Source organism: Lissotriton helveticus, chromosome 1_1 (assembly GCF_964261635.1).
Source record: "Lissotriton helveticus chromosome 1_1, aLisHel1.1, whole genome shotgun sequence".
NCBI classification, from domain to species: domain Eukaryota; kingdom Metazoa; phylum Chordata; class Amphibia; order Caudata; family Salamandridae; genus Lissotriton; species Lissotriton helveticus.
The window spans coordinates 2,140,640,584-2,140,662,531 of NC_136057.1; positions in this window are offsets into that span (position 1 = coordinate 2,140,640,584).

Consider the following 21,948-nt stretch of genomic DNA (forward strand, 5'->3'; position numbering starts at 1 on the left):
GACAGGTGGCCAGGCTGTGGTAGGCGGAGACCTTAGATGCGGAGTTAGACAGGTCCAGGGTGCGGTAGGTTGAGTCCTTAGATGCGGAGTTAGACAGGTGGCCTGGCTGCAGTAGGTGGTGCCTTTAGATGCGGAGTTAGACAGGTCCAGGCTGCGGTAGGTGGAGTCCTTAGATGCGGAGGTAGAAAGGTGGCCAGGCTGCGGTAGGCGGAGTCCTTAGATGCGGAGTTAGACAGGTGCCCAGGCTGCGGTAGGTGGAGCCCTTAGATGCGGAGTTAGACAGGTGGCCAGGCTGCGGTAGGCGGAGTCCTAAGATGCGGAGTTAGACAGGTCCAGGCTGCGGTAGGTGGAGTCCTTAGATGAGGAGTTAGACAGGTGGCCAGGCTGCAGTAGGTGGAGTCCTAAGATGCAGAGTTAGACAGGTGGCCAGGCTGCAGTAGGTGGTGCCCTTAAATGCGGAGTTAGACAGGTCCAGGCTGCGGTAGGTGGAGTCCTTAGATGCGGAGTTAGACAGGTCTAGGCTACGGTAGGCGGAGCCCTTAGATGTGGAGTTAGACAGGTGGCCAGGCTGCGGAAGGCGGAGTCCTTAGATGTGGAGTTAGACAGGTGGCCAGGCTGCAGTAGGCGGAGTCCTTAGATGCGGAGATAGACAGGTGGCCAGGCTGTGGTAGGCGGAGACCTTAGATGCGGAGTTAGACAGGTCCAGGGTGCGGTAGGTTGAGTCCTTAGATGCGGAGTTAGACAGGTGGCCTGGCTGCAGTAGGTGGTGCCTTTAGATGCGGAGTTAGACAGGTCCAGGCTGCGGTAGGTGGAGTCCTTAGATGCGGAGGTAGAAAGGTGGCCAGGCTGCGGTAGGCGGAGTCCTTAGATGCGGAGTTAGACAGGTGCCCAGGCTGCGGTAGGTGGAGCCCTTAGATGCGGAGTTAGACAGGTGGCCAGGCTGCGGTAGGCGGAGTCCTAAGATGCGGAGTTAGACAGGTGGCCAGGCTGCGGTAGGCAGAGCCCTTAGATGCGGAGTTAGACAGGTGGCCAGGCTGCGGTAGGCGGAGTCCTAAGATGCGGAGTTAGGCAGGTGGCCAGGCTGCAGTAGGCGGAGCCCTTAGATGCGGAGGTAGACAGGTGGCCAGGCTGCAGTAGGCGGAGCTCTTGGATGTGGAGTTAGACAGGTGACCAGGCTCCTTAGGCAAGGTCCTTGTGTGTGGATTAATAACTTTGGGGCATATTACCAAGGGTGGCGATAGGCAATTATCGCCGGTTTAGCTGCCGTTAAGCGGCGATAATTCTATCGCTCTATTAGCAAGCTGTCGCTAACTGATGTTAGCGACAGCTTTTAGGCAATAGCGAGCGGTTTGGGGCCCACTTTGCATGTCAGCGATATTTATCGCTAATGACATGCAAAGTGGGCGTACCCAACCTGTTAGCGACTGAAAGCAGTCGCTAACGTCGCTATCGCCTATTAGCAAGGCAGGCGTATCGATGGAAATATTCCCGCTATCGCCAAAAACCAACGCCTGCTCAGACCAGTTCTTAGCCATGTTATCCAATGGGAGTGGATAACATGGCTAAGAGCATTTTGTCGGTAATGCGTGAATATCGCTGTATTCTCAGCGATATTCACGCATTTCGCCGCTATCGCTGGATATTTGAGCACAATGGAGAAAAACGTTGCTAATAGCATGTTTTCTCCGCTAACATATCCTGCGATAGGCAGCGATAAAAAAATTGTCGCTAAGCCTATTTAGCGATAATTATCGCTACTTGTTGGTAATATGCCCCCTAGTGCGCGTCTTCTGCACGTTATACGCCCGCAGAGGTAGTGTCCTTTGCGTTACTTATCATTCTCTTTACACTCTATTCTTCTGTGGATATGAGCGGCGAAGCCTAAAGCAGCTGAAGGGAGCAGTCGAGTCTTGCCTCCCGCGCTTACTTCTGTGCTCAGTGCTTATAGGAACCAATATAGCGCTGCTGTCTTGGTCCTTCCTAGTTCGCGTTACACGCAGATTTCTGTGGTGATCGCACTTGCCCATCACTCCGGAGTGCCGTGAGCCTCAGCCTGTGGGAGAGTCCACGCTTCGGCCACCTGCTCCCAGGTTATCCTTGAACGAGGAGCCGCGCTCGCGCGGAAAAAAATCAAAGTATCCGATAAGAGAGTTTTTGTGTTTAGCGTCCCCTCAGCCTGCCCCGTCAACCAGCAGCTAGCACTAGCACCTGTCAATCATCCGGGTGAACTCTGCCACACCCTGTGCGCTGCGGTAACTGCTAAAACTACAACCCGGTGATCGTCTGCAGCTTCTCTGCCCCCTGCTAATCGGCTACGGCTAAAACTACCACCTGTCAATCTCTGGCAGATAACACTGCCCCCTATTGTTCGTCTGCAGCTATCACTGCTCAAGAGCCGCATTTGATTAAAACCCCGCCCTCTGGTGCTGGTTTAAAGCAGTCTCTGCCACGCTTCTAGGGTGCCATACTTTTGGGTTGGGGGAAGAGCGTTGAATGGGGCTCTAAAAGTGGCGTGGCCAAAGAAGTGCAACTAAGAAACCTTTCTAAGAGGCTTGGCTTAAACATATAAACTAAAACTTCACCTCCCAGAATGCATACAGTACATAAAGAAAAGGAGTGGAGTGCAACGTGGTGCTCATGACTACTAGCAGTTAAAAATGAATTATAAACGTGTAGGTATTTCACTGTCTGAGGACCTAATTAGCTGCGGGGATTGGGAAATGCGGGTTCTCCTTATTTATTAAAGCTATTGGCCATGCTGAGAAGTCCCTTTCAAAGTAAACACTCAACAGACAATCTGTACCTGATATGGCCTTGCCCGTTTAAAGCAATGCCGATTACTGAAAGTACGGCAGTGACATTATCAGGGCACCGGAATTTGCGTTTTCCTTCGCCTTGCACTAAATCCGCGTTGCGCCAACCCCTCCCGCCAGTGCCAAGGTCAGGCTTTAATCTCTGTTAATTAAACACTCTTAAGTGTGGGAACACGGCTGCCAACGCCGCCTGCTGCGCGCCCTGACCTCCAGGAGGGGCGGGGGCGGCGGCCAGTCAGGAGGTGTGATTCCCAGCCATTCCTCACAGAATCAAATCTTCCCGGAGCCCCTCACACAGACCCTCCTGTTACACGGACTGCGCGTAACGCAAGCACCAGCAGTGCGGGGTGGGGGCATGCAAGGGCGGCTCCCATTCAATTGAAGGCCTCTCTATATCTGATTTACGGAACCGCAAATACATCCCTGCTCCCTGCGTAGTATCCGACGCCCTATGTAAAGGAAATGCAGGCGCAGGTTCTACTGTGGGAGCAGAGCCCGTGCTGTAGGGAACCCTGAGTGAGACCTACTCAACCGACGCGGCAGGGAAGCACTTCAGTTCTGCCAAGCTGTTCACGGCACATAGGCGTGCGTGCACTTTAATCTTTTTAGACACGTTATTTTGTTTCAGAAATGAAGCAAAAAAACTTTCGTCTACCCTCAAGTTCAGTTCGTTTCCTGCTGCCAATTACTGAGAACTTGCACTGTTAGGGGAGGGGGGTATTCTTTTCAAAGCTTGGCTGCACCTATATCCTACTGGTATAATTCCGTGTTTTAGTATGCATGATGTGCTTGGACAGTGCTTAATGTTGGACATCTTTACTTCGGATACGTAAGCCCTCAAACCCTTGATAAAAACGATTGAATCAAATAACACTTGCAAGCAAAAAACGATGGCTTATTGTACTAACATACTTTTGGCCGCTACTTTAGCTTCTTATTGCAGGATTATTACATACCAATGTGAAGAGATGTGTGTGAGCCTAAAAGGTAGGATCCTAGGGACAGCCCTATATTTCCGCCTCGAAACTCACACCCTGACCCCAGAAATGGCCGCTCAAGGCTCTGAAAGCCAAAACACCTGCCCTAGGAATGGGCCTACACAAGCTGGAAAGAATTAAACAGCCCTAGCAATGGACCTGCGTGGGTCTGAAAGAGTAACCTTCCCTACTAACAGGGGCCCTCAACCGAGGCCCCACACGAACATCTGTCAGGTATAGGCGACTCAGGGGCCCTGCTTCACATTCTGCAGGAGCCCTATCGTTTAGCATTACGGTACTGCCTACTAATTGGTCTGTAGGGGTTCAAATGATTAAAAAAATACCCTACGAATGGGCCCATATTGGTTTGAAAACTAGCAAACTGCCATACAAAATGACCTATGTGGGCCGGAAAACTAAAAACCTGCCCTATGAACGGGCCTTAGTGCAATCGGCCTATGTGAGCATGCACGGGTTCACCTTGCTCTGGGGACACTATGTCCCAGTCTTCCGCCTTGCAAACCCATCACTAGTTATTGGTCTATGTTAGATTGTAAGATAGACCCTAAGTGGCCCTGAAAATAAGTAAGCAAACGTAATCGCCAGGCTATGAAAGGCAACGTCCTGGCTTTTAAATCTGCATTAACACCTGCTGCCACCCCTCTTTTTTATATACATTAATATTTTTTGCATCTGCCATTCTTTGCTGCGGAGACAGTCACAGGCAGCAGTGATTCAACTCGCACCACACGTTCATACGCGCGCACACACACAAGCACGTTATTTCTCACGTGTAGACCTCTTACCAGCGAGCGGGGCCAGGGAGTCTGTCTCGTGACCAGGGCCGGGGCACACCGCCGCCTGCAGACATGCAACTCACACCGGCTCTGCCCCGGTGAGGGAGGGGTGTTTTTCACACACTTCTTCAGAGCGCGCCCCCCACACCGCACGCCACTTCCTGAGCGCGAGGAGAGGCAGCCAGGCTGCCAGCCGTGCACTCCCACCGCCGAGGTCTGGGGGAGAGCATCCCCATCCCGCCAGAGAGCAGCGAGAGCAGGCGCTATTCTCGGGCCGGCCCCACTTCCTCCTCGAGAGCCGTCACTGATTCACGACACAGATTGACCGACAAGCCTCACCACTTTCATATCTGCGCTGAGATCTGCGGCTCAAAAGCAGAATTAAGCATCAGCTCAGGGACCCGAGGCTTCACGTCAGACGCAAGCGTCTGTCTTAAAATATCCAGAATACCGGGAAATAAACAAAACACATATCATTTCCCTCTAGTATGCAGGGACCAAAGAGCCGTATATTGACAATATCCTGAAAATAACTTGAAAATACTTAGACAGGCACCAAGTACGCCCAAAGAGAGACGAAAATACACCAGGCCCAATCACGCGCCTTGACTCATTTCCCGAAGGACTTGGTAAACTTTAAATTTGGAAGGAGTGGGAGAGAGGTTTCTCTCTCTGCAGACACTCTTCAGACTGACTCGAGGCCAGAAACCGAAAGGCTGTCACCCGCCTCGTTCACCTCAGCGTAGGTGGCCAGTCAACAGCTAAATATAAAGGCTTGTTTCAGAAGTAGGTTCTGCACTGCACTGCACTGCACATCTCCTCCCAGCATTCAGTGCGCCAGGAGGCTTAGGCATCTCACTGGGCACTGAGCCACAATGTAGGTGCATTTTTAAAGTCTTGCCAAAAAAAGCCTTGATGTTGATGTCCGCACATGTACATACATCTAAAGCGGGCCCACTGGAATGATGCGATATTGCGGCGTTTTCGCCCGATTATCGATTTTCCGCATTTGACACTTATTCCATGATCTGAGGCATCATTTGCAGCTTTTAGCAAAAAAAAAGTTTTTAGTGCAAGCCGATCAAAAATGACAACAAACGCAGCAACATGTGTTGCCGCACAGTGGAAGGCCCTTCACAAATGTTAACTCGTTATCTTTCAGTTGGTTGTTGCTATCTTTGGGCGTTAAACAGAAACTGGTACTAATGAGGCGAGACCTACGCCTAGACATGTTGTATAAAAATGTCAACAAAATGAAGCAGTACTATCGCACCATGTGCCAAATTACGCAGCATAATTTACCTTTTCTTTCCGCCAAAATGTATTCAACCCTACCGCATAATTTGGTCATCCTCTAGGCTCTACCGCATAATTCCACTGGTCCTGATCTAAAGAGAGGTGCCAGTAAGGCTCCATGGATTCAAGAGAGAGTCGTTCTGGGGTTCTGACTGAATCCATTGACCTACTATGGCCATGATTATGAGCAATGTTGAAACACCCCATCAGTTTTCCCCACTCCAAGAAGAGCCAGAAATGTGGGATGCAGAAACACCGTGTTATTACAAGTATTTCTGAAAGTGTCCCCAGAGAAATGGTGCATTTCAACAGGAATAATGAATACAACATTCCATATCCATGCAAGGTCCCCATTTTTGGCCCATTTTCATTCTAGAGATTTCACCAGCGTTTTGGTAGTGACATTTCCAGGGGTTTCTACAGGAAAGGTGTTTATCAGGAATTAAGTAGTCCAAATATAGGCCGACCAAGCGTTCCTGATTTGCCAATACAGTTCCGTTTTTTTGCAATTGCTAAACAACGGTGGTTAGCTTAATTCACATATATTCTACACGAATTCATATTATGCATACATAGTGGCTTGCTTAAAAGATGCTTTATTGTAAATAAAAAGACTGCTCTATGCTCTCTTCACCTTATACTTTCGGCCGCTCGCAAGTCGTGTCGGTCTGTGTGTCTCTGAAGCCTTCTTGCCTGCACTTTGCCAAAATCCCTGGTTTTCAACACGGACATTGGAATTCTCGCCGTTTGGGGCAAACACCAACGAACTACAGGGCCGGGACTGCGAGACCCAGCGTTCCAGGCGCTATACTAACTCTACGCAGCTGGTGTCTCTTCCCGCCCCCAGCGCCCCTGCACCTATTTACGACTCGCGGCCTCCGCTCCGCGGGTGCCGCTCGCAAGTCGTGTGGGTCTGTGTGTCTCTGAAGCCTTCTTGCCTGCACTTTGCCAAAATCCCTGGTTTTCAACACGGACATTGGAATTCTCGCCGTTTGGGGCAAACACCAACGAACTACAGGGCCGGGACTGCGAGACCCAGCGTTCCAGGCGCTATACTAACTCTGTGCAGCTGGTGTCTCTTCCCGCCCCCAACACCCCTTATTTAAACACGCCCCTTACCGCGGGACGCGCGCGGGACGGAGCACGGGGCGAAGCCCGGGCCAAGGGCGGGCCCGTTGTAGCCCGTTAGAGACCGCTTAAGGCCGGGCCGTGCCACCCCCCTAATGTCAGTTTTTTGTGCTCGGACCCTAACTAACTAATCAATACAGCTGCACGTATTAAATAGTTTTCGCTGTTTGTTTGCATTGGGGTATTTTTCACATAGTCTCTGGTTAGTTACAGCTGTTTCGTGAACTATGTGTACAAGAGGCTCAAGAAGTAAAACAGCTGCAGAGGGGGTCCCCCAACTGGGCACTCTGGACCATTTTATCATAAGGGCCAATTCCTTTATAGACCAGGAAATCTCTTCAATGGAGCGCAGAGTGTCCCAAGAACTCACTTCGGCTAAGAGATCTTCCATGGGCCACTTTGCTACAGCCAAAACTCCGGAACAATCAAAAGGCCTGGTTCTCCTAAAATCCCCTGCTACAACCAGCGTGGATATACATGCCCCTAGACAGAGTTTGCCCAATATAGTGGACCTATCAGTGTCGTACCAATCACTAGATTTACAATCAAGTACAGACCTCGAAAAAACCCCGGATATAGCCGCTATTAGCTTACCTGATGACCTGAGCGCTAGCCAGCTGAAGGGCAGGAGGGAGGGAGCTATCCCCCCAAAAAAAAAGCTAAAGAAATCAAGGGGGAGGGGTAAACAATCTACAAAGTCCCCTAGGATACCTGCTCCAAACCCGATTATGGACCATGATCCCTCTGGTAATATCCCCATAAATGAGGCACCGTGTAGAGTGAATCTTGAGCTCCCAGTTAATCTAGACAACATCAGTATTAGGGACGATGAGGTTAATATCTCACTCCTACCAAGGATAGCAGAACTTGTTAAACATTACCTCACTCCCATTGAAACTAGATTAGCCCAAATTGAGAAACAGTTAGCTGACTTGTCCATTGCTCCAAAAAAAACTAACACGCTGGGGAATCAAAAAACAGGGGGAACTAAACCCAACATTAATAAACCCATTGATCCCGTTACTAAAAAATTACAGGCACCAGTAACCAACACAAAACCAACGTCTATCTTGGTTCCTGCGAAGGCTACTGTGCCCAAACCCAAACCCTCTGTTATCATTCCTCGAGAGGGGCACACTCTAACTAGAGAACCCACAACGCAGCCAAATAAGAACAATACTGAAGGAAGTCACTCTAGGAGAAGAGCGGTGAACCTGCCCCCGGAGGCAAGTCCCTACGTTGTAGTTATGACTGGATTAGCCCAAATTGAGAAACAGTTAGCTGACTTGTCCGTTGCTCCAAAAAAAACTAACACGCTGGGGAATCAAAAAACAGGGGGAACTAAACCCAACATTAATAAACCCTACATTGTAGTTATGATTGGCTTAATATAAATCGGCCCCAATCATCTAACCGAGTAAGCAAGATTCTGACGGTTCGCAGGGTACCGTGGGTGGGCTATGAGCAAAAATCAGTCCAGGGTGACTGCATATTGATTAATTTTGCGGACCCTTATACAGCTGACCATGTGTGTGCATGGAACACACAGGACACGTATGAGGGGATCGCAACTAGACGCCTTTCCTTTTTTTATCCCACAAGGAGTGGCCCGACACGTGTTCGGTATAATGACACTGATTGGCACACGGTAGGGCGCCCTTTGAGGGGTGGAGACTGGGGGACTTGGGGGGCACAGGGCTCAAGAGATCAGGTATACAGGGACACATGGGGCTGTTTCCCGACATTTAATAGATTTAGTTGCCTAGAGATGGTTGACTGACAGCCAAATTCCACTAATCCATCTGTGGTTGAGAGGGTGGACCTCGCATCTCAAAGGGGTGGAGCTGACGAGTGTGGCGAGCCGCCCATCGCTGGCGGGCCGCCCACAGCATCCCGGCTAACTAAGAAATCTCCCCACAAAATTCTCAAGAGGAGTCCTATCCCCCTTGGCTGGAATCGTCTGACGGCTAGTGAGGAATTAGCAGACCAGGGTTTAAGTAATACCACCAATATAGATCTCTGTGACAGGGGTTTCATTTCTATTGTCTCTTGGAATTTGGCGGGTCTGGTTAATAAACTGGACTCCCAGGACTGGGGGTTATTTATAGATTCATTTGACGTCTGCCTGTTCCAGGAGACATGGGCAAGAGAAGACTATAGGCGTGCAGGATTCGACACTTTCTCAATTTGGGCGAATTGGAAGGGGAAGGGACGCCCGTCAGGCGGACTAGCTATCTGGGTGGGATCCCATTTGGGTTGTAAAGCAAGGGTTCTCACAACCAACTCCTCAGACGTCCAATGCGTACTCTTGGAATGGCCCAGTGCCGTAAAACTGGCACTGATTAACGTTTATTCGAGACCAGTGGGCATAGCAAAAGTTTCTAGTGCCATCGAGGAACTATCACTGTTTCTGAGTACGATCCCTCAATGTACTCCGTTTGTGGTTGGGGGAGATTTTAACTGTCAATTTGAACTGCTCCCATTATTCTTAGAAGGTGCGACCACTGAGGAGGACGACCAAAGGGGAATTCCTAAATTGGCTGGACCCCCAGTGAAGTCCTGGACACCTCTAGCGACACAGATTATGTGCCTGACCGTAGCAAATTCTCTAAGGGCATGTAATGGCCGGGTTGGTGGGGATATTCCCCCTAAATCCACCTTTAACAAACCAGGGCACAATTCTCGCCTGGAATATATTTTGGTGGAAACGTCCGAATGGGCCAGAATTGTAGATTTTAAGGTTTCCCCGCGGGATGATAGCGATCATAATGCGCTGAGTTTAAAAATTTCGGTCCCTGGTGTTACATTCTCCATGCAGGGAGGTGATGACACCATGAACCCGAATATGATTTTATCTAGTAATCGGCGTAGAGTCCGATGGTCTAAAATCGCAGGAAGTCCTAGAGATCTCGAGTGGCTCTATGCAATGACTGTCCCAGTCTTGCAAAAAGTTGAAAAACTAATTTACCAACTACCGTCAGAGGAGAGCCACAGAGATCTTGGTGCGATTCATTTGGAGTTGTGCAGTACATTAGCTCAGGTGTTAAATCCCGTCCAGAGGGTAAAGAAAGGGAAGGTGACGCGTGCCTCATGGTATAATGCTGCCTGTAGGAAGGCCAAAACCGACCTACTCGAGGCCATGAAGCAACCCGACAACATCTCATTGGTCAGAGCTAAGAGAAAGGAGTACAAATACCTTATCTCTAATGCAAAGATCGAATGGGATGAACACAAATGGACAGACATGACGGCCGCTCTCAAGTTCCGAGACGCCCGGAAATTCTGGCAGATTGTCAAAAACGGTACGTCCGAACCCACTCCGGCAGTAGAGGCAAATATTGCACCCAGTGTATGGGAGGACCATTTTAGATCTCTGTATGCCCAAGTCACCACAGACCTCCCTGGTGACCAGGAAGATTTGGTGGTAGGTATGAATCCTGCGCCATTTCCTGAAACGGATAAATTTACCCTGGCAGAGGTTGGGGCAGCTATCGCTAGACTCTCTGCAGAAAAAGCCCCAGTGTTGGACAAACTCCCCGGTGACCTATTTAAAAATGAACCGATGGGTTCCCTACCTACAGGTCTTATTCAACGCAATTCTTGGAGGAATGATGGTGCCTGTCACTTGGCTGGGGGCGGAGATTGTCCCCATCTTCAAGAAGGGCTCATCTCTGCTCCCAGTCAACTACAGGCCCATCAGTCTAATCGACGTCCCCCAAAAGATCTTTGCCAGGCTGATCTTGGATCGCCTCTTAGAATGGATGCTAGACAACTCAGTTCTGAGCCCCTATCAAGCTGGGTTCAGGAACAAAGTATCCACTATAGATCAAATTTTCCGTCTTACCATCTTGTTCTGGAAAACGGTACAGTTGGAGGGTGGCAGCCTCTACACTGTATTCGTTGACCTACGGGCAGCCTTTGATCTTGTACCTCGTAGGAAACTTTGGTCAGTGCTCTCGGGCCTGGGGGTCCCGCAACACCTTTTAAACATGGTTGTAAGATTACACACTGACAACTATGCCCAGGTCAGATGTGGCAGGGAGGGAACATTGTCCAACAGATTCCCCGTTGGCAGGGGGGTAAGGCAGGGTTGCGTGCTTGCACCGACCCTGTTCTGCCTCTATGTCAATGGGGTAATCGCCCACTTGAATGGGGTTGAAAATAGCGACGCCCCTAAACTCGGAGGCAGCAGGGTGCCGGCAATTATGTTTGCAGGCGACACCCTGCTGCTCTCCAAGTCGCCAATGGGGATACAGCGAGTTCTCAATGGTTTCGAGGCATTTTGTAAAGATCATGGCCTCGAGATCAATGCATTGAAGACTAAATATATGGTCTTCAATCCACCACCTAAAACTCGCTCCAACCCATATATTGGCGCCAATAGGCTTGAGAGCGTCCGAACCTTCGAGTACCTGGGGATCACCCTAAATGAAAAAATGTCATGGGGGCACCAAAGGGAGAAGTCACAGCTAAAACTGGCCCAAATAGCAGGCGGAATCATCAAGCTTGTTACAAAAAATAAATCTTCTTCCAAGCCGGTTGGTCCCCCACTAGATATCTACAAAGCACAGGCCAGGGGTGCTGTTATGTATGGAAGCGAACTCTGGGGCTACACGTGCAATCAAGATCTAGTAGCAATAGAGAATAAATTCATTCGACATCTTCTATCACTTCCCCCTAGCACTCCCCTGTTGCCAATGAGACTGGACTTGGGCTTGAGACCCCTTGACGAGGATATGGGACTACGGCCATTAACATTTTGGCGCAGGATATGGAGTGTACCTGAGCTAGTTAACTATAGGCAAGAACTCCAAGAAATTCTTACTTTACCAAATGTTGGGAAAATTCCCTGGTTAAAACACATAAAGACAGAATTAGAGAAACTAGGGTTACCCACTTTATGGTCTGATCCACTGTCATCATGTTCCCGGGTTTCGCAGAAACAGCTTATTAATTATTACCGGGAAAGCAAATTTGCTACACATTTGCAAAGAACAGGCCTAGGTACTCTAACGACATCATTCTTAAATATTAAGGACATTTACAGGTTTGAAACTGCTCTAGATGTCATTTATCCAACTACCAATAGGAAATTGTACCTCCAATGGAGGTATGGCAGTTTGCCAATACGGGCCTATACCTGTAAATGGGCTGAATCTTCCCCCACCCATTGCCCAGCCTGCAAATCTGAACAGGAAACAGATTTGCACATACTGTTTTTTTGCAAAGCATACGCGCAGGAGAGGAGGAAATGGATTGTCCCAGTGTGTAAATACCTAGGGTTCTCCCACTGCTTGCATGCTTATAGGGTCCTGAAGACTGATTTGTCTGGGCATATAGTTTTTGCTTTAGCTAAATACCTGGGGATATTTTGGGACAAGAGAAGACATTTTTTAGCTGGAGATGTGTGACATTGGGTAACATATAACTCTATAATAATGATAATGTTTGTACGTTAAAAGTTGGGTCCTATGTCTATTCCCGTCTAATGATTTTATATGCTCCATGTTTTATTATACTCAACATTTTAACATTTTTAACTCTATTGTCTTGTAATTAGGTACCTGTATCTTTTATGGCATTTGTTGCCGAAATAAAGATTTTTGATGATGATGATGATGACTTTCAGATGTGTATTGCATATACTCACTGCCACCGAAATTATGCGACAGGCAAAAACCTACTTATCCGACAGCATTAACTATATTATGCAGCAATAACCCGCAAATTATGCAGCATATTTTGCGATAGCGTTGCCTCATTATTTTCTAATTTTTACACATGTTAAATCTGTCTGGGTAAAATTTCACCTCATAAGTATCCGTTTAACCCCCAGCTGCAGCATTAAGGAACTGAAATGCGACCAGTCCATCTTTATAAAGAGCCTTCCACTGTACAGCAGCACGTTTTGCTGATTTTGTGGTAACATTTGATCTGTTTGAGCTAGAAACATTGTTTTGGTTAAAATCTGCAAATTATGCACCAGATGAAGGGAAATTAGCAGATCTATAATTATGCAGAAAAGGCTACGGTCGCAGAATTTCATACTTTCAGTGGCCCTGCATAGACTCTCACGCAGATGGCTCAGCACAAACAAAACACTTTAGACAGGACACTTTGCACGCATCCAACATATCACTGACATATCCCCTAAATGTCTATAATGCTGTCCCCACCATCACTTAACTCCAACCCAAGTTCCTTAGACGATACGTTAGACAGAACGCTGCACAAACATTTAAAACACAGAGACATGCTATGTAAGTGGTATCAACATGCTACCAACATCACTTTCTACCACATTCACACAAATAACCCAGCACATATTAAAAAGAACATGTCGCACACATACAACAGTGCACAAACATTCCTATAGTTGGAAATCAATGTGATCACAATAGCACTTAAACAACAACACAGTGAAAAGGTACACCACAACATATTAGACCAAACAGAGCATATCATATTGATACAACACTGCCCAAATATACCATAAAGTTAGATATCACTGCACACAAAAACAGAAGCCCAAATAAGAACTTTTCATGCTAACCAATCAAGAGAACACATTGAACGAAACGCTTCACACCCAGCTGCTCCAACTCATTAATTAGTAAATGGATATCATTGCTTCCCAACACCACTACTAACTTCAGTTCACCCACTATTATAAAAATAGGCAGAGAAATGGAAAAGCCAAATAACCCAGGGAGCAAAGAAAGGCTTTTAGCCAGACCTCCAGCCGCACCAATTAACCTACATAAGCAACCTATCTACTAATTATCACAAGACACATATTGCAAACAGGAACAGAAAACATCCAACGTCTTAAACACTTCTTGGGCATTACCCTGTCTTGGATGTCCAGCGCCTACATGAAGCTCAACCAAACTGTTGGACTTGGCCTTGTTGGCTAAAGTTCACTTAAACTTTTTGCTTTTCCCCTAGACCGTTTTCCTGACAGAGAGTAGTGAAGTTAGATGCCGTAGGTACCTGCCACTGCTAATCAGTGTGCAAGTACCGATGTTTCCTGTATAAATTGTAGTGATTATTGGTTGTCTCTGGTTGTTATGTTTGCCTTACTAGCAAGATCCCTAAGTGATGGGCACTGTGTGTGCCAGGGCTAGTACTAAAGAAATGCTGTGAGAAAGTGGCTCTATATATACTGGACAATAACGAAGTACAGTGTGTATAGAGTCCACAAACCCCAAAGGTATAACAGAGGTTAAAGTCAGGACTGACCTTACTCTCGAAAGGGGTAGCTTGGTCGAGCAGTAAGGCAGTACCAGAGGGCAATGCAAAGCATTTGTTGTACACACTTAGTCAGCAAAGGATTTCACACACTCAAAGACTGAACTTCAGGCCAATGGTTTTTATATCCAAAGATATGGTTGTTTTACTTTTAGAACCAACAGGCATAAAAATATACTCTCATGTAATTACTTTGCAAGGAAGCAATAACGTTGGTGAACACAATAGGTACAGGAGTTGCTGAAGGCAGCTCAAGTCTAGGCACACTTTAGCATTGAACTCAATGGATTGTTACCTTAAAAAGTACAGTTGATTACAGTACAGATTACTTTAGTAGTTCCAGGACTCAATCCTAGATTCAGTCCTGGGGTCTAAGCTGAAACCAGATTAGCAAAAACGTTTTAGTTACTGTGGTGAATTTTCATGAATATAAAGCTGTTTTAAAAGTCCACACTTAAAAAAAACTTTTCAATGACAATCTGTCAATGTTATTCAATCGGAGAAAATTCAGGTTGCAGGCAAAGTATGATCGCGTTACTTTTGTAATCCAGTACTGGGCTTCTAGGGCCAGCACTGAGGTCTGAACTTAAAACAGGTAGGTGATTGCGTTTCAGTATTTCGTACGATTTTTAAAGAATATTTCAAGTTTTCAAAAGTAGACACTTAGAAGAAATTTCATAGAAAAGCAGACAATGGGATCCTATGGAGAAAATACAGATTACTAGTAAACCCGGTAAGGATTACTTTTGCGGTTCAGTACTGGGCTGCAAGGTGCAGTACTGGCTTCTCGCCTATGTGCAGGTAAGTGAGTTACCGGTTTCCACGTGAGTACTTGGCTGGTGAAGTTAAGGTTCTGGGTATAGACTCGGGGGTCCACCAGGGTCAGGTAAGTACAGTCGGTTCCGCCCCAGCAGCGCAGGGCCGGCCTGGTGCAGAGGTAGGTAGACCCAATGATATCCAATGGGGGAAAGGGGGCCTTCAGTTGGTGGCTGCTGGCTAGCAGGCCACGCGTCTGTGGGAACTGGGCTTCTGGTCACTTGCTCAGGGCAAGGGGGGAAGTAGGGTAGGACAAAGGTGGTACAGCCAGCGGCACTCGGGCGGCTGGGTGCAGGGGGTGCTCTTGAGCCGTCGGGCGCTCAATGTTATCCAATGGGAAAGGTCAAAAAGGAACAAAGGCTGCAGGCTCGGGGACGGAGACTCTCCAGGGGCGACCAACACTTCGAGAGGTAGGTTGGGATCTTGGAGCACAGGTAAGTACCCCAAAGGGAGGCACAGGGGGCTGTAGAGCGCCGGGTGCATGGGCGTCTTTGGGTGTCGGAAAAGCTTACCCTCGGCTGGTCGCAGTTGGGGTGGCCCCTGGTTCTGAGTCTGCAGGCGTCGGCTGGTTCGTCGAGGAGGGTCTTTGGGCACTGGACTTCGGGTCCCAGTCGCCGGGGGGACGTCCTCGTGGTCTTGGTTCGGTTGGGCCCGGCCCGGCGGGTGCAGAGTGGGCTGGTCCGGAGCTTCCGTGTTGGCACCAGGTGGGTTGTTGCATCAGAGCCTCTGCTGATGGGAGTCCCAGTCTTTAAGAGGGTCAAGGCAGGCAGGTCCTCTGGGTGTCCCAAGGTTGCTGTCCGCAGGAGTCGCCGGGATTAGGCAGGAGCAGGTTCCAGGATCGACAGGCCGGTAGGGCTGGGGCCAAGTCAGTTGTTGTCGTCCTGTTGTTAGCAGCTGCACGGCGGGTCTTCTTCTTCTTGATCTTCTTTCTTCTTTTCGTATCGGGATCTGAGGAAAGAAGGTTCAGTGAGCCCCTAAATACTGAATTTAGGGGCGTTACAGGTAGGGCAAGGCAAGGGACCAATGGGTCCCTGTCCTGGGGTGAGTACACCCCCTGACCTGCTCCTCTCCTGTGGTGCATTGTACATTAAATCCCACACTGGCATCAGTGCGGGTTTAATGTGCTGAGAAGTTTGGTACCAAACTTGTCAGTCTTCAGTGTAGCCATTATGGTGCTGTGGAGTTCGTAATGACAACCTCCCAGCACCATACACACTTAATGGCATCACTGCACTTACAGTGCCCAGGAATGGCCCTGGGTACTGTCGGGGCAAAGGGCTCCTGCACCTGTGCCCACACCTCTGGCATAGGGCACCCAGCTAGAGGGGTGACTGAAGTATGCTAGGGCAGTGGGTTCTGTGGGCATGGCACACAGGGATGTGTGCCATGTCGACTCTTGGTTTAGTTCTGTACTTAGGCACTCATCCTGCAAAGGCAGTGTGTGGGTGCCAGGGTACAGGGCCTCTGAGGGTGGCACAATAAGTGCTGCAGCCCTCAGGGGTCTTCTCTGGTCACCATGCCCTGGGTTCCTAGGGTACCATTTACTAGCGGCTGACAGGTGGCCAGAGATGCCAATTGGATTTTTAGTTTCAGCACAGTTTTAGGGAAGGAACACAGGCCCTGGGTACCTGGTTGGCAGGAACCCAGGGCACACTCAGTCAAAGTACATCAGCAGTTCAGAAAAAAGTGGGGGCATACCAAGGCAAGAAAGATGGCACTTTCTCAAACATCCCCCCTCCCCCCAAACGAAAGGTGATGAGACTAACCTTGCCCTAGGGAGTCTTCATTGTCTAAGTGGAAGAACCTGGAACGTTCATCTGCATTGGCATGGGCAGTCCCTGGTCGGTGTTCCACTTCAAAGTCCATACCCTGTAGGGAGATGGACCATCTCAGTAGTTTTGGATTTTCCCCTTTCATCTGCATTAGCCATCTGAGAGGCCTGTGGTCAGTTTGAACCAGGAAGTGAGTTCCAAACAAGTAGGGCCTCAACTTCTTCAGGGACCAAACCACAGCAAAGGCCTCCCTCTCAATGGCACTCCAACGCTGCTCTCTGGGGAGTAGCCTCCTGCTTATAAAAGCAACAGGTTGGTCTTGGCCTTCCTCATTGATCTGGGAGAGGACTGCTCCTATCCCCAGCTCTGAGGCATCACTTTGCACTATGAACTGCTTGGAGTAGTCTGGTGCTTTTAGAATGGGTGCTAAGCACATTGCTTCTTTCAGGGTGTCAACAGCCTTTTGGCAGCTAACAGTCCAGTTCACTTTCTTGGGCATTTTGTTGGATGTGAGTTCTGTGAGGGGAGTCACAATGGACCCATATCCCTTTACAAACTTTCTGTAGTACTCAGTCAAGCCAAGGTATGCCCTGACTTGGGTCTGGGTGGTTGGAACTGCCCAGTCCAGGATGGTCTGGATCTTGGGCTGTAAGGGTTGGACCTGGCCACCTCCAACAAGGTGGCCCAAGTATACCACAGTGCCTTGCCCTATCTGGCATTTGGATGCCTTGATAGTCGGTCCTGCAGATTGCAGGGCTTGTAGAACCGCCCCAAGGTGGATCAGGCGATCCTGCAAGGTGGAGCTAAAGACAGAAATATCATCAAGATAAGCTGCACTAAAGGACCCCAATCCAGTCAGGACTTGGTTCACCAACCTCTGGAAGGTGGCAGGGGCATTCTTTAACCCAAAAGGCATTACAGTGAACTGATAGCGCCCACCAGGGGTAGAGAATGCAGTCTTTTCTTTGGCTCCTGGGGCCATGCCAATCTGCCAGTACCCTGCAGTTAAGTCAAAGGTGCTGAGGAATTTGGCTTCCCCTAGCTTGTCTATCAACTCATCTGCTCTTGGAATGGGGTGAGCATCTGTCTTAGTGACAGAGTTGAGCCTTCAATAGTCCACACAGAACCTCATCTCTCTCTTTCCACCTTGTTGATGAGGTTTGGGGACCAGAACCACTGGGCTAGCCCAGGGACTCTCAGAGGGTTCAATCACCCTAGCTCTAGCATCTTGCTGACTTCAGCTTTGATGCTTTCCTTGACTTGGTCTGATTGTCGATAGATTTTGTTTTTGACAGGGTTACTGTCACCAGTGTCCATATCATGGGTACACCAGCTGGACAGACCAGGGGCCAAGGAAAAGATGCTAGCAAACTGTTGCAAGACTTGCTTGCAGTCAGGCTGTTGTTGGGGAGAGAGGGTGTCTGAAAAGACCACTCCATCCACTGACCCATCTGTTGGGCTGGAAGAGAGATCAGGGAGAAGTTCACTCTCTGCTTCCTGTTCCTCATCAGTCACCATCAGCATGATGAGGTCAGCCCTGTCATTGTAGAGTTTCAGGCGGTTCACATGGATAACCCTTTTGGGTGTCCTGCTGGTGCCCAGGTCCACTAAGTAAGTGACCTTTCTCTTTTTCTCCAGGATAGGGTAAGGGCCACTCCATCTGTCTTGGAGAGCCCTTGGCGCCACTGGCTCCAAAACCCACACCTGTTGTCCAGGTTGAAATTCAACCATGGCAGCTTTTTGGTCATACCAGTGCTTCTGCAGCTCCTGGCTGGCCTCAAGATTCTTGGATGCCTTGTCCATGTACTCAGCCATTCTGGACCTTAGGCCAAGCACATAGTCCACAATGTCTTGTTTAGGTTTTTGGAGAGGCCTCTCCCAACACTCTTTCACCAGACAAAGTGGTCCCCTTACAGGATGACCAAACAGAAGTTCAAAGGGTTAAAACCCCTCTCCCTTCTGTGGCACTTCCCTATAAGCGAGAAGCAGGCATGGCAACAGGACATCCCATCTCCTTTTGAGTTTTTCAGGGAGTCCCATGATCATACCTTTCAATGTCTTGTTGAACCTCTCCACAAGACCATTGGTTTGTGGGTGGTATGGGGTAGTGAACTTGTACTGCAACCCACACCCCTACCACATGTGTTTCAGGTTAGCAGACATGAAGTTGGTATCTCTGTCTGAAACCACCTCCTTTGGAAACCCTACCCTGGTGAAGACACCCAGGAGGGCCTTGGCTACTGCAGGAGCTGTAGTAACCCTAAGGGGAATTGCTTCGGGTATCTAGTAGCATGATCCACTACTACTAGAATGAATTTTATTCCTGAGGCTGTGGGAGACTCAAGTGGACCTACAATGTCCACACCTGCCATTTCAAAGGGTACCCCCACCACTGGCAGTGGTATCAGGGGGCCTTTGGTTTGCCACCTGTCTTGCCACTGGCCTGACAGGCAACACAGGAGCTCACAAACTCCTTCACCTTTTGGTTCATCTGCGGCCAGTAGAAGTGGCTAACTAGCCTTTCCCAAGTTTTGGTTTGCCCCATGTGTCCAGCTAGGGGGATGTCATGAGCTAAAGGTAGGAGGAGCTCCCTGTACTTCTGTGGCACTACCACCATCCTGGTAGCTCCAGGATTGGGGTTTCTTGCCTCAGCATACAGTAATCCCTCTTAGCAATAAGATTTGTGGGTACCACTGACATCTCCCTTTGCTTCTGCAGCAGCTTGCTGCCTCAGGCTTTCAAGAGTGGGGCAGTCTCGCTGACCCTGGCACAGCTCTTCCCTAGTGGGTCCCTCTGGGCCCAGGAGTCCAGCCTGGTAAGGCTCAAGCTCCATGGGCTCAGTTCCCCCTAGGGTTTCCAAGTCCTCTCCCTGAGGAGAGGGGTCCTGAGAGGCTGGCTGTGTAGAAGCTGGTTCCCCAGTCTCCTTGCTTTTTCTCTTGGTTGGTTGGGCCATACTTTCAGGCTCCAAACCTACTTGTTCACCCTTCTTTTTGCTCTGTGCTCTGGTTTGCACACACACCAGTCTAGGGATACCCAGCATGGCTGCATGGGTTACTTGCTCAACCTCAGCCCAGGCTGAGGTTTCCAGGTCATTTCCAAGCAGACAGTCAGCTGGCAATTGTGGAGAGACCACTACCAGTTTCAGGCCAGTAACCTCTCCCCTCCCTAATGTCACCATAGCCAGAGGGCGTTGGGTGGTAACGCTGTCAGCATTGGTGACTGGGTAGGTTTTCCCAACCAGGTATTGCTCTGGGGAAACCAGCTTTTCCTTTACCATAGTGATGCTGGCACCTGTATCCCTCAGGGCTTCTACTCTAGTTCCATTAATGGAGGGGTATTGCAGATACTTGTCAGTTGGGTGGCCAACCAGCTACATTGGCAACCTCCATTACCCCAAGGAGACTAGACTAGATTAAGTGTATTCCCAGATTTGCTCTGGCACTCCTCTGGTCCCATCTGTAGATTTACTGTCCCTGGAGTAGCTGTATTGGGTGCCTTAGGGGCTTTATTGTAGGGGTAGTTTCTGTCTACAGTTAAATGTCCCAACTTTTTACAGTTGTTACAATAGGCCTTGTTAGGATCAAAGTTTCTTCCCCTATTGGGCTGAGGCACATAGGGAGTACTTTGGGACCCACCCACCTGTACAGGTTTTTGGGGCCCTTTGGAAGACTAAGACTTTGTATCTGGGGGATTCTCACCATCTTTCCCCTGGGGAGGTTTTGTGACCACCTTCTTTTGGTCACCCCCAGTGGCTCTCCTTGTCACCCTAGTCTTGACCCAGTGGTCTGCCTTCTTTCCCAATTCTTGGGGAGAAATTAGACCTAGGTCTACCAAATGCTGATGCAACTTTTCATTTGTGCAATTACTCAAAATGTGTTCCTTCATAAACAAATTATAAAGTCCAGTAAAATCATGCACATTGTGTCCAGTTAACCAACCATCCAGTGCCTTTACTGAGTAGTTTACAAAATCTATCTAGTATTGGGTCCGGGTTTTGTGAGCCCCCCTAAACCTTATTCTGTACTCCTCAGTGGTGAGTCCAAACCCCTCAATCAGAGTTTTCTTCATGAGGTCATAAGACCCTGCATCTGGCCCAGAGAGGGTCAGAAGCCTGTGTCTGCAGTTACCAGAGACCAGTTCCCACAGGAGTGCCCCCCAGATAGGTTTCTTTAATCTTCTGATATCACAAGCCCTCTCAAAGGCTGTGAACCACTTGGTGATATCATCAACCTCCTCAAATTTAGGGACAATCCCTTTGGGGATTTTAGGATCATAAGATTGCTCTTTATCCTTATTATTGGTAAGCCCATCTCTTTCCTTTCTTTTTCTAGAGCCAGGAGCCTGGTCTCTAGGTCTAATCTCTTGGCCAACTTTGCTAAGAAGTTGTCCTCTTCATTGGGGCTCTCCCCAATGGGTTCTCTGGGGCCCAATCCACCTGTGTGGTTCTCAGGCTCCCAGAGGTTGACTCTTGGAGTTAAGAGTACAGAGACCCTTTCCTCCCTAGGGATGGTGGGGGGACCATTATCCTCCTCCTCTTCCACCCCTCCTTCCTCTGGCTGAGTGTCACCCTGCTCAGAGGGGTGGTCCTTGGCATACTCAGCCAGGAGCTCCTGGAGCCCTTGTTTGGTTGCATGCAGACCTACAACTATGTTTTTAACTTTGCACAGGGCCCTCAATTCTTTGAAGGCCAAGTGCAAGTAAGGTGTGAGGTTGAGTTCCTCCACCAGGTCCACATTATCTTCACTGACAGCTGGGTTCTTTTGAGACATTCTAACCTCACAGTTCTAACCCTCTACCCTAGCTTTATAGTGACTTTTATTTTTCAAAAATTCTAATGGGACTTAAGCAAGGCCCTACCAGACTTTTAGTATTTTTGGAAAAGACTAATTTCAGAATTCTAAAGGCAATTTATGGGTTCTGTCGTGTGATCAAGTAGTCCAACATATGCAAGTTTGTATCCCACCGCTGATCCACCAATGTGAGGAAGTGGCTCTGTATATACTGGACAATAATGAAGTACAATGTGTATAGAGTCCACAAACCCCAAAGGTATAACAGAGGTTAAAGTCAGGACTGACCTTACTCTCAAAAGGGATAG